Source organism: Glycine max, chromosome 18 (genome assembly GCF_000004515.6).
Source record: "Glycine max cultivar Williams 82 chromosome 18, Glycine_max_v4.0, whole genome shotgun sequence".
NCBI classification, from domain to species: domain Eukaryota; kingdom Viridiplantae; phylum Streptophyta; class Magnoliopsida; order Fabales; family Fabaceae; genus Glycine; species Glycine max.
Genome location: NC_038254.2, coordinates 43535246 through 43546192, shown reverse-complemented (window position 1 = coordinate 43546192; position 10947 = coordinate 43535246).

Here is a 10947-nt window from a genome sequence, read left to right as displayed (position 1 = left end):
TAGGAGAGTTGGGGCAATTAATGGGTCAACTTCAACGGTAAGCCTTCCGCAAAGCCTATGGTAAGATTTGGGACCTAGCTAGGGTAGAAGTCTCCATGGAACCGATTGCATCCCTTTCCCAGTATTATGACCAGCCCCTAAGGTGCTTCACATTTGAGGACTTCCAGCTAGTGCTGACTGTGAAAGAGTTGGAAGAAATCCTGGGATGCCAACTGGGAGGAAGGAAGCCATATCTTTTCTTTGGGTTCTATCCCTCCACGACAAGAGTTGCCAAGGTAGTGAAAATCTCAGCACAAGAGTTGGAACGTCTAAAGCAAAACAGAAATGGAGTAGTCGGAGTACCAAGGAAGTGTTTGGAGGAAAGGGCAAAGGCCTTGGAAAATCAAGGCGAATGGGCTTTCTTTTATTGACATCTTGGCGTTTTTTATCTTTGGAGTTGTCCTCTTTCCGAATATGGAAGGGTTAGTGGACCTAGCAGCGATTGACGCTTTCCTCGCCTTTCATCATGGCAAGGAAAGCCCGGTCGTCGCCATTTTGGCCATGTATGACACGTTCGACCGGGGATGTGAAAAGAGCAGCGCAAGAATTGTTTGTTGTGCACTGGCTCTCTATGTGTGGCTGGTTTCACACCTTTTTTCTCCAAGAAGGTAGGCCCGTCTATCCGCTACAAGGTCACCGCTCGTGCGTCGAAAAGGGAAAGGGTAATTGATTCATTGCACCAAGAGGCAACAATGTGGACGGACTGATTTGCTCTTACTTTGAACAGGAGTCAAGAACTTCCCCGATTGCTAGCCAAGGCCAAAGCAGTGGCGGACACCTACTCCGCCCCCGAGGAGATCCACGGACTTCTCAGCTATTGTCAGCATATGATAGACTTAATGGACCATATGATTAGAAACCGCTAGGAAGTTTGTATTGTCGCTCAGATCTTGACTAGTTATAACTTTTTGAAAAAAATGAGTTTATCCCACGTTTTTACTCCAAAAATCAGTGCGAATCAAGTCACTCCCACATTTTATCTCTAGCATGCATTGTATGTTGGTCTCGTCCTTTGTCACGGGAAGCCGGAAGGTCCATATCACCTTCTTAATTGTACACATGGGGCACTGCGCCCCCAAATGCGCAAGTAAGAAGAGATAATTTTCCGGGCTCTCGTGTCCGTAAAATGCATTCATATCATGCATCGCATAAGCATCTCTTCATAACATCATAATGAACATATCGTTCCTGCTTTTGTCCGTTATCATATTCCAACCTCACATTTTGCATGAGTCATGGCATCATCATGCATATGCGTTCAACAAACTTTTTGATCTGCAAAATTGCATACCATTTGTTTTCATGTTTGCTCATCCTTGTGTTTTCCTCTACAAAAACAAAAAAGGGGAAGCGTGAAACTTCACACTACATTCTTAGTTGCATGTGTTAGGCACCATGAGCCAACCATGTTGGGATCATAAACCCATTTCTAAAAAAAAAAAAAACACACAACAACAAAACAAAATAATTGAACATGGTACCTAATGCATGGTTAACTAAGAAAGGGTGTTTCTTCGAGCATCTCAATCTCATAATTACATTTTCCGTGCACGGCTTAAAGTATGCCCGAGTCATTCATCCCTATGAGATGTTGTTGAAGTATTGGCGATCAGAATTACCATTCCTTGGATTACGGGGTTGAACCAAGCTCATGCTTTTATAAAAAGGTTCATCAAGTCAAAATATGGAAGTAACCGTCTTGCAAAATTGGGGCAAAAGATGAATCGAGTCACATCACTGCTTCGTCTACTGCCAAACATATTTAGGATTGTTGATGTCCTTGTTACTTCCAGTTTCACCTTGACAAAGATGTCATGGACCATGTTGAAAATCTAAATTGATTCAACCCCATATCCTGCGTAAAAATTCGCAATCTTCAACTGTACATCATTCGCATACATCCATGCTTTTCATTGGTTGCATTGCTCATTGCATTCTTTCCTTGAAAAATAAAATAAAATGAACTTAATCATTGTTATAAAACAAAAAAAAAAACATGCTTTACGGCGTCCTCACCGAACTTGTGCTAGAGCTAGAGTAATGGGTGAAGTAGAGGAGATACAAGAGAAGATGAAGGTCGACATGGAGGCCATTAAAGAGAAAATGGCCACAATGATGGAGGCCATGATGAGCGTGAAGAAGATAATGGAAGCCAATGCGGTTGCAATTGCCGCTACCAGCGTTGTTGCTAAGGTGAACCTGATGTCCCCATCCGGCATCAACCAAATGAATCATCCAACCTCAGATATGGTAGGCAAAGATTTGGGAAGTACGGGCAGCCCCCATAATGTACAAATTCAAAACGAGCACGCCTTCCCGCCATATGGCTTGCCTCTCAACTATACGCCACCCAAAGTGGCGTACACTCCCAATAAGAATGTCAATAACTCCACTCCTATACCCATTGAGAGCCAACAACCCCAAACTGATCATGCACATGTCTCTTAAACCGTGGGGGGGACACATGAAATTCCCCACCACAATCTAGCCGACTTCGAGCCTTGCCTCGGATATGCCACGGAAGGGCAAGCAGTTGGTGGTATACCCCTACAAAACCCTTTGGAAGGCCCTCAGTATCACCCACAACTACACCTCTTGCATTCCACGACAAGTAAAAACCCTCATGCTATGGCAGAAATGGGAAAGTTGGATCATCTAGAGGAAAGGCTCAGGGCCATTGAAGGAGGTGAAGATTATGCCTTTGCTAACCTAAAAGAGTTGTTCCTAGAACCCAATATCATCACCCCTCCCAAGTTCAAGGTGCTGGACCTTGACAAGTACAAGGGGACTACTTGTCCCAAGAACCATCTAAAGATGTATTGTCAGAAGATGGGGGAATACGCAAAAGATGAGGAATTGCTAATACATTCCTTCCAAGAAAGTCTTACTGGGGTAGCTGTTACCTGGTACACTAACTTGGAATCTTCCCGAGTCCATTCTTGGAAGGACCTAATGGTTGCCTTTGTTAGGAAGTATCAGTACAATTTTGATATGGTTCCAGATAGGATGCAACTACAGAACATTTGCAAAAAGGGGGACGGATCTTTCAAAGAACACGCCCAAAAGGTGGAGGGATCTGGCGGCCCAGGTGGTACCCCCAATGATGGAAAGGGAGACGATGATCGTGATGGTAGACACATTATCGATACTCTACTATGAAAATATGGTGGGCTACGCACCCTCAAAGCTTTGCGGATTTGGTCTTCGCCAGTGAAAGGATCGATGTGGGTCCGAAAAGAGGCAAATTTGATCATCCTACTAGGACGACTGAGAAAACTGGGGCAAATGAAGAGGGTGAGAAAGAGGGAGAAACCCATGCTGTGACTGCCATTCCTATACGGCCAAGTTTCCCACCAACCCAACAATGTCATTACTCAGCCAATAACAAACCTCCTCCTTACCCACCAACCAGTTATCCATAAAGGCCATCCCTAAATCAACCACAAAGTCTGTCTACCGCACTTCCAATGACGAACACCACCTTTAGCACAAACCAAAAACACCAACAAAAAGGAATTTTGCAGCAAAAAGCCTGTAGGGTTCACCCCAAATTCCGTTGTCATATGCTAAACTTGATCCCATATCTACTTGATAATTCAATGGTAGCCATAACCCTAGCCAAGGTTCATCAACCTCCATTTCTCCGAGAATACGACTCGAACGCAACGTGTGCTTGTCACGGAGAAGCCCCGGGGCGTTCCATTGAGCATTGTAGGGCTCTGAAGCGTAAGGTGCAAGGTCTAATTGATACGGGCTGGCTGAAATTTGAGGAGAATCGCTTGTTGAATCCTAACATTAACAAGCAACACCATACATGGGGCAATTCTGGAAGCTGTTGTTATGACTCATCAGGATTTTCAAGTTTATGCCATAAACCACAGTTACAATGTTAAATGATATAGATAAAATGGACATCCTCTCACGAACACATCTTTGCTTATTCAACTTCCACCGGAATGTGAGTGTAAGCCATTGGTCTGTTTGCTCAAGCAACCTGCGCTCCTGAGTGTTGACTTCCAAGACCGTTCAATCAGAGATTACTCATCTTGCACGTTGGTGGGGGTGCCGTAAAACAACGAGCAAAGTTCAAAACAAATAAGTTTCAAAATAAAAAATAAAAAGGCATTTGATTGACTGTGTTTTCAAGTAAAAATATAGACGTTCATGTGACCTCATTTTGTCTTTTTAGAGAGAAGTGAGTTATCAAGAATAGGATGTTGGACAAATGGCCTCAGTTACCTTGAGAAGAAGAGGGGATTTTTTTAAGATACGAATATTATTCCCCAATTAAACTTTCACTCTCTCTTTTCGGATTAACAATGCACATAGGGACAACCCTTCCCTTGTGTTCAAGAATCCTCTACAACAAGAGACTCTCAGTCTCTTAATCCCTTTTCAGAAGTAAGAAGAAGAGAAGAAGAAATCTCTCTTAAAAGGGATAGATTGTACAATGAAGACCAATCAAAATTCCTTATTGAATATGCAAGTGGTTGACCAAGGAACCTTTTTGAGAGGATAAGACATTTCAGTTCATAAATACTCTTGATCTTTCGAGAGGATAAAACTGTTTGGGCAATAAAAACTCTCTTTAAAACATTTGAATGGCCGTTCATAAAACATTTGAATAGATATGTCTCTTGGAAATTATTTTCTGAAAATCCCCTCTGGTAATCAATTACAAGACTTATGTAATCGATTACAGGTTTTAAAAATTTGAATTAAAATATTTTCAACTAATGGTAATCGATTACCAGAGAGCAAATCTCAATTTGAAAGGATAGAATTCCTTGGTCAAACCTTTTGCTTCTTCAATTTGGAAACTTCTTCCTAAGATTCTAGAGATCAACTTGATCATATATCTTGATTTTCTTGGATTCTTGTCTTGAATAAAACTTAGAAGCACTTGATCCTTTAGCATCATCAAGACATCAAAACATCTTGCTTCTACATAGGAGTCATTTGACTTAATCCATCTGCTGAAAAATCCTTCAACTATTTCTCGTCCTTGGAAAATTCTTTTTGCAAGAATCAATTGCGTCTTTCATTCTTCCTCACTACGAGGTTGTGAAAACAAGACAACAATTGGTACCTCTAAGCCCTACACTGGGGCAATGAAAGGACCCATGCATAAAGCTCAAACGAACCTAGGGGCAGATTAGAAGTTCTCACTCAATAGGTTCCCAGCTACAAGGTCATGACGAAAGACAACGATTGGTACCTCAAAGCCTTACACTGGGGCAATGAGGGGCACCGTGCATGAGCCTCAAGTGAACATAGGGGCCGATCAAAAGTTCTCACCAATCGATGTTTTTAACAAAAAAAAGGGGGACAAACCCTAGGATTTCAATGGATTGATTAAACATCAAACGACTCCATTGCCGTCACTCCAAAATGGTCAAGTGACTAAATCAAAAAGAACATACACTCTGAGGGAGTTCCCGGAGAGATTTGCAAAAAGATAGGATGAGGTTGCATGAATTATCACCTTTTTCAAAAGGGCAGTCAATCTGTGTTTTCCAAAAAAAAAAAAATCAAATCAAAATCAAAATCACAAAATAGGGAAAGAATGCCATGAACATTGTACAACTTTCCATTACATTGCATTGTTTCATATAAAGTCCGCATTTACCCAAATTTCACAACAAAGGTTGCATGCATTTGCATCCCTCAAAATCATGTTAACTGCATAGATTCCCTACATCTAAATGTCCAAATCTTTTGAATTTTGGATGACCGGCTCTCTCGATGAGTCGATCTCTTGCTTTCTCTTAAGGGTGGACCCTTGGGTACTAGTTACCCTCACCGTTGAGAGGACTACACGTCCTCGCCTTGAGAGGACTACACGTCCTCACCATCGGAGGGCTGCACGCCCTCACCTCCAGAGGACTACATGTCCTCGCCTTGAGTGGGCTACACGTCCTCACCTTGGGTACTAGTACCCTCACCTTAAGAGGGCTACACGCCCTCGCCATCAGAGGACTGCATGTCCTCACCTTCGTAGGGCTACACGCCCTCACCTTTAGAGGAATACACGTCCTCGCCAACAGAGGGCTGCACGCCCTCACCTTGAGAGGACTACACGTCCTCGCCAACAAAGGGCTGCATTCCCTCACCTTGAAGAGGACTACACATCCTCGCCAACAGAGGGCTGCACGCCCTCACCTCCAAAGGATTACACATCCTCGCCTTGAGAGGGCTGCACGCCCTCACCTTTAGAGGGCTACGTGCCATCATTTTCAGTGTGCTCCATATCCACACCTTAAGAGGATTTAAGGTCCTCTGCCCTTAAATGCTTAACCGAGACTTTCACTCCCGGTTAAGGGGCCAGTAGTTTCCTTTTAACGGTTCCTGGGCCACCCCCTAATATTGGAGGAGGGCCAACTGTGCGAGCACAACCAGAGAGGGAGGCTATCACACAGCTACTATGCATACCGGGGCAAGATTTCACCTGTGCCGCTGCAAAGAGACGAGTGCGGATCATGCGCACCAACATGACCACTCTTACATAGATATAGATGACGTTGCTACTTAGCGACATTCTGCCCAGCGACCGCAATGCCAATCACCCCCTGCAAAAGTATCAGTTGGTCTGTGTCGTCCCGACATGGGTAAGTATGCATATGGTTCAACTGATTTCTGATACTATCTATTGTTTGCAGGGATCGCACCCACAAAGACACCCAGTGGACACGAAAAAGTCAAACAGGGCCCTGGGGTTTCCAGCTCTGGTTACGGGCCTCTATCAGTCCTACAGGGTGCCCGTACCCCCCCGGCAAGGTCACGTCATCATAGGTAAGTATGCACCTCCCCCAACTGATTTCTGATGTCATCTATTGTTTGCAGGGATTGTGCCCGCAAGACACCTAGTGGACCCGAAGAAGGCCAACAGGGTCTTGGAGTTGCCTGCTCTAAATACGGGTCTCTGTCAGTTCTAGGGAGTGCCTGTCGCCCCCAGCAAGGTCATCAGGTCCCCCCTACCAATCGAGCTTTCATCAAGAAGTTCTGCGTCTCCAGGCAGGCGCAGGGCGAAATACCACAGCAGCCTGGCGATGGCCGACAACGGGCAACAGACGCACCGCCATCACCTCTAGAGTTCACCTCTGCTCATCCACAAAAAGGTTTGAGTATTGCCTACACCACATGGCCGACCAATAGGCGACCAAGTCCAAAGCCAAAGGTAAGCAAAGTACTAGGTCAGTGACCGACAAGTCATAAGGCGTCCAGCTAAAGACGTTAAAGAAGCGCTACTAGGAGGCAACCTAGTACCTTTTGAATCTATGTCACTTTTTATAGTAGGACGCACCTAGTTGCTCATGATCCTGGGAATTTAAATAAAATAAGCGCAAGCTCGGAAGGTAGTCATACCTTACAAAACATATATATGTATGTTTAGGTAGTGAAGATACCTTAGATATGCATGTATGTAAACAAAAAATACTTCACAAAATATATATGTATGTTTAGGTAGAAAGATACCTTGGATATGCATGTATATAGCAAAAATACCTTACAAAACATATATATGTATGTTTAGGTAGAAAGATACCTTGGATATGCATGTATATAGCAAAAATACCTTACAAAACATATATATGTATGTTTAGGTAGAAAGATACCTTGGATATGCATGTATATAGCAAAAATACCTTACAAAACATATATATGTATGTTTAGGTAGCAAGATACCTTGGATATGCATGTATATAGCAAAATACCTCATGAAAAAAAAAGAGAAGAAAAAAAAACAAACAAGAAAAAGAAATAAACAAATAAAAAAAAAGAAGAAAAAAAAAGAGAGAAAAAAGAAAAATAAGTTGTTTAGCTGAAAAACCGATATGCTTTTGAAAAGAGATGACTTCCAACTTTTCTTTGAAAAAATTCACTGATCATAACTAGTTTTTGAAAAAATGTGTATACACCTGAAAGGTGAATGCTGTGAAAATTTTCCCGGACGCCCGAAATGGACTTGGATGAATGCACAAATGGATAAAAGAACATATTTTGGAAACATTGGGTTGACTAAAATAGAGGAAATGAATCCTGAGCCCTAGCATCACATGACCATAAAAATTTGACACTTGAGTGTCCGCATAGGTGCATGCATAACCAGTTTTGCATAAAATTTCCAAATCGTCATTATTGTATTTGTGTCATGGAAATAATGTGGGGCATCCCTTTTTATCCTTGAACCAAACCAAACCCTGACATGTATCATGTCTAGCCATTCTACAAGCCTTGAGCCAAAATCCTGACTCACCATAAACCTTACCCTCGGAAGCAAAAAAAAAAAGAAGGAAAGGAAATTTCCAATCAAAGAGAAAGAAAAAAAAAGAAGGAAAGGAAATTTCCAATCAAAGAGAAAGCAAAAAAGGAAGTGGAAATTCCCAATCAAAGAGTGGGAGAAAGAGAAAAAAGAAAAGAAAGGAAATTCCCAATCAAAGAGTGGGAGAAAGAAAAAAGAAAAGAAAGAAAATTCCCAACCAAAGAATGGGAGAAAGTAAAAAAGAAGGAAGCTCCTGGTCAAAGAAACCAGAAGAAATGTGCAGAGAGGTCTTTGGACCAGACAATATCTGAACAGTACAGAATTGTCATCAAATGAACAAAAGAAAGAAAAGGAAACCATGACCTAAAGTGGTCTTCTCCCTTTGATTACCAACCAAAATCCTGTGCGTCGGTGACTTGTTCGCCTCACGCAAAACCAAAACAGAAAAGGAAAAGGCAAAAAAATAATCAAAAGCCGAAAAACTCCCCAAAAGAACCCATTCCCAAGGGAAGTCCTATTTGATCCATGATCACACATGTAATTTTTGATTTGATAGGAAATAATTTGCAAAGTCAAGTCATGACATATCTATGGTTCGGAATTAGGATGAAACACTTACCTGTGCAAGATTGATACACTTTGAGTGGATTTCTTCTATTTTTGTCGAACCCAGTGTTTCCTCTAAATGGTCATTTAGAAACGAAATGCTAACATCCAAAATCTCATTTATGGTTATGGGAGATTTCATCAGCAGACTCTCCTTCCCCGGTAGACGCATTGTTTTTCACTCAAAAAAAAAAGAAAAAAAAAGAAGCATATGCTGCTCTAATCAGTTGGAATATTTGTCTCTTTGCTAAAGCATGTTTGCATTTTTTTTTAGTGGAGAAAACACCGAGACTTTTTCAAGTCTCACAAGTTATCCAGAACTACGTAGGTCTGAGTTCCTCATTGGGGGATACGTAGGAGCAAGAGCCTCGCTTTTGTCGACCGCACCGCTTTTTGTTGCCATGACCCAAGAGCTGGTAACCCGCGGAGACACCTTACGGTTATCCGCACCTCGTCATTCAGTCACCCCAAGTGTGATTGACGAGCAGAGGCCAATATGGTCATCTGCGCCCTTTCCGGAGATGTCAGCATCTTCCGATGGAGACTTTTCAAGTCTCACAAGTTATCCAGAACTACGTAGGTCTGAGTTCCTCATTGGAGGATACGTAGGAGCAAGAGCCTTGCTTTTGTCGGCCGCCCCATAATCTTTGTCATACTGACCCTGAGGTCATGTGACGTGCACCCTTGTATCATCCAGAGGCGGCGGGCCCGATGATACGCGGAGATACCTTACGGTTATCCGCACCCTTTTGTCATCCAGAGGCGGCGGGCCCGATGACAAGCAGAGACCAAGTTTGGTCATTCTGCACCCTTGTATCATCCAGAGGCGGCGGGCCCGATGATACGCGGAGATACCTTACGGTTATCCGCACCCTTTTGTCATCCAGAGGCGGCGGGCCCGATGACAAGCAGAGACCAAGTTTGGTAATTCTGCACCCTTGTATCATCCAGAGGCGGCGGGCCCGATGATACGCGGAGATACCTTACGGTTATCCGCACCCTTTTGTCATCCAGAGGCGGCGGGCCCGATGACAAGCAGAGACCAAGTTTGGTCATTCTGCACCCTTGTATCATCCAGAGGCGGCGGGCCCGATGATACGCGGAGATACCTTACGGTTATCCGCACCCTTTTGTCATCCAGAGGCGGCGGGCCCGATGACAAGCAGAGACCAAATTTGGTCATTCTGCACCCTTGTATCATCCAGAGGCGGCGGGCCCGATGATACGCGGAAATACCCGAGTGGTTATCCGTATAAACATTCTTTTGCTATCTGTAAGACAGAACGCTTGATAGCATGCAGAGACTGACATAGTCTTATGCACCTTTTGTTCCTCCGGGAACAACAAGTCATTTACATGCGGAAATTTCATGGTCACCCGCGACTCTCGTCAACTGAGAGGAGCGAAATTAGTGTCATACACTGATTTTCGTCCGGGGACCTTTGCTTGATGACATGCGACCATTCTTTGGTCCTTGTGAGGTGCTTGGCATCCATCATTAGGCAATTTGTGAAATTCTGGGAACAACAAGTCATTTGCATGTGGAGATTTTATGGTCACCCGCGACTCTCGTCAAATCGAGAGGAACGAAATTAGTGTCTTATCTTTACTTTCCTTTTATCTCCAATAAAAGACAAGTAAAGAGGGGCAACTGTCATACCCTAATTTCGTCCGGGGACCTTTGCTTGATGACATGCGACCTTTCTTTGGTCCTTGTGAGGTGCTTGGCACCCATCATTAGGCAATTTGTGAAATTCCAGGACATGCCGGAAAACCAAAAAATATTGATGCACAATCCGTAAGTTTTCGTGACACACCAGAAATCAAATGGAAGCATCGTTGCATAATTAAGTGAGATTCCGTAACATTCCGTAAGTCAAAAAGGGGATGATTATGTAATCCGCAAGGTTCCGTAACATTACGGAAAGAAAACAAGTATCGTTACGAGATTCGTAAGTTTCCGTAACTTTACGAAAAAAGAATCACCAAAAAAGGTAAGGGGGTGAACTTATCAAGATAGGGGTGTAAATAGCAATTCA